The sequence below is a fragment of the Apteryx rowi genome, unplaced genomic scaffold, assembly GCF_003343035.1.
Source record: "Apteryx rowi isolate R43461 unplaced genomic scaffold, aptRow1 scaffold_363, whole genome shotgun sequence".
Taxonomy (NCBI): Eukaryota; Metazoa; Chordata; class Aves; order Apterygiformes; family Apterygidae; genus Apteryx; species Apteryx rowi.
Window position 1 is genome coordinate 926865 of NW_020450119.1, and position 3079 is coordinate 929943.

Consider the following 3079-nt stretch of genomic DNA (forward strand, 5'->3'; position numbering starts at 1 on the left):
GAGTATCATCACTTGGCTAACCTTTTCTGGTTGACTGAAGCTTGTCAGGCACGGGAAGTCCTCCTGCCTGCGGCATCACSAMCTGAGCCTYRACTGCTGACAGAGGAGGAAGAGAGGCAGCTCGAGGAGCAAGGGGATGAGACACGGCCAGCGGTGCCTGCAGAGTCCAGTACACCCCTCTCTACTGGCAAGTCCTTTCTTTCCTTTTTCTTTTTTTTTTTTCTTTTTTGGATAAGGTGCCAGTGACATTGATATCTTCCCTCTTGTCATGGCAAACCCAGTTCTGGTGATGCCAGTGGCTTTATGCCAAAGGCATTCCATTTCCAGACTAGGTTCAGCATGTGAGGTCAGTCCCCAGGACATTCACTCAACATGCTTATGAAATAAAGCCCAGCCACAGAACTTGGTTCACACTGTAAAACACTGGCCTTGATGGCCCTGGAATGACTAACTCCTCAAATGTAACATGTTGTTTAGAGCAGTTGCTGAACACTCCACAAGTTCTTACTGTAATAGGAAACAGTGAGGATTTTTCCTTTGCTTTTGCTTCCTTTTTCTCTTCCTCTCCCTCTTGCCTTCCTGCCTGCCATCCCCATGCCAAGTAATRGCCGTCTGTCTGTGAGGCTTTGGCAACCTCTGCTTTTGGAACACAGGGGAAGGAGAGCTTGTCTCCAAAGGCTTTTCTGCTTCTCACCTCTTTTACTTCCTGTGATAAGAGAGGAAGCCACCTGAGCTTATGACCTTGCGTTGTGCTCATGCCTTCGGTCTACAGTCTGCTCTGTGCACAAAATCKTCAAGGGCRTTCTTTTATGCATGATAAAATCTAACCAGTTCTTGTGCTTTTCAATTCCAATAACCAATGGACCCCCTTCACTTGCTGCCCTCTCTCCCTCAACACATGCATATAGTGAGCCAGCACAATGGTACTTCAGTCCCTCTCACCATTTTGCTTGTGCACCGCGACGATGACGGTGCTAGATTTTGCAGACAGAACTGCTTAGGTAATGCTTTGGCTTGCTTTTTCTACTATCTCTGTGCAGCTGACTGCAGACAAAAGCTAAGCAGGAACACATTGTCCTCGGAGAGCCTAGCAGAGAAGAGSAGGAAATTTTCACCCCGTGCTGAGAAGGAAACCAAGATCTGTCTCATCTCTCTCAGGGTAGGTTGGAGCTCACTGATCCACCTTTGCTTCCTGCTCTGCTGCAGAGCCTTGAGCTTCACTACAACATGGCCATGGCAGTTCCCGCTGTTCTCAGAGAAGTTCACTTGCAGTTAGGATCGTGGAGGTGATAGTCTGAGGAGCAACACAATGCTAGTTGAAACTGAAGCCTTGCTTCTTCTCGCAAGTCAGACAAAGGAGCTCATTTCCTCCATGGAAATATGCTGCGATATTTAGTCTGTTTTTGGACATTTCACTCCTTTTTTACTTAGCGATACAAGAAAGGAGGATGTGAGTTGTGCTGGACTGTTTTCTTTTGTGTCTGAACACATCGAGAGCCTATTCAAATGATCTCACGCTACTGTAAACTTGTACTGTCTCCCTTTTTTCTTCAGCAACTGCTGAATGTCGTTGGTGAGGCAACAAGGGACTGCAACATCCGCCACCTCGAAAAACTACAYCTGGTGCTCAGCCAGTGTGTTTACCGCCATTGGCAAGACGATGACAAAACACAGTTAACAGAGGTACCTTGTTTACATGGCACTTCCTGTCACTGTTCTGCACTTCTTCCTTGTGCACTGTGGATATCCTGCTTATTCAATATTCATCTCTTTCTTACTGTGGTTGTTTGTATTTATATACAGACTATGTAATGCATTTTATGGTTTTATTTACTAGTTAGTGATTGAAAAGAGCAATCTTAGCTAAGGCCTATTCCCTCTTAGTCTATTATCCATTAAAAAACAGATCTGACAGCTCTTGAGGTGGGATGATGTATAGTGTTTCCATTAAAGGAAAATGTTCTGATTGTGACCTTTGATTGGTCAAGAAGCTTCCTGAAGAAGTGAGAAAGTTCATAAAAACCTTGTTTCTGTGTGGTATGCAGGGACCATATTGGTGAGGCTTACTGTCACCATTGGTGCCATGTGCTCTCTTCTGTACCAGGCTCTAGTAAACGAAGCTTCTGTTCTGACCAAACCTGAAATTATTATGATTTTTTTCAACAGTTGGGTGCCCTGACTGAAACTGCACACATCTCACATTACTTTGAGGGATCACAGGTCACTGCCTGCTGAACCCCTGGCGCCAATTTGAGAGGTAAGGGAGCTTTTGAAATCCCTGCTGAGGCGTCAGTGGAGAGAGGTGTGAAGGCTCCCCAGTGTGCAAAGATTGCTGTGTATGAACTTGTGAAGATAAAGAAGGTTGGTTCAAACCTGTTGGCTGGCCATATAGTTTTGAATATGGCTGAATTTAAGAGGTAAGCAGGCAGAGAAATTAATCTATGTTGTTTTTGCCTTTGTATTAGTGTTAGGCATAAACTGTTGACCAAGTCGGAGACCAGGGTGGCGCCCAGCGGCATGGAGACTGTGGAAAGACTGTTCTCGAGAGCAAGGAGGCTCCTCCCGAACCTCGTGACTCATGGAGAGGTTCCCTGTATTCTTTTGTATGTTCTTTTGTATGTTCTCCCTGTGCACTCCTCACTTGCGCTGTCAGGAGTACAATTAGGTGCCACCTGGGTCCGTGAGGAGAGCTTGCAGCCATTAGGTGAGACCTGGTCCATGCAGGGTGCGACCTCATCCACGTGCAGAGCCCATAGTGATGGCAGGAGGCATGAGCAGTACTAACCCCTTTATGTTCCGGCTACTTTAGTTTGTTTATAATGGGAACTAAGCAGTGTAGAGGAATTCCTGTCACTCTGAAAGGAACCCCTGCGTACTTTATGTATACTTGTTATTCCCCTAAAAGCTGCAGGTATCTTAATAAGTGGGATTTTTACACCCAGGATGATTCTAGTAAACAATTCCCTTTAGAAGGGGCATTTTGATTTAGGGAAGACAGTATATTTGAGAGGAGCCCTAGAATCGCGGTGGGGGGCGGGGGGAGTGCTTGCTCCCACGGGCAGGGCAGCAGTGCGCCCAG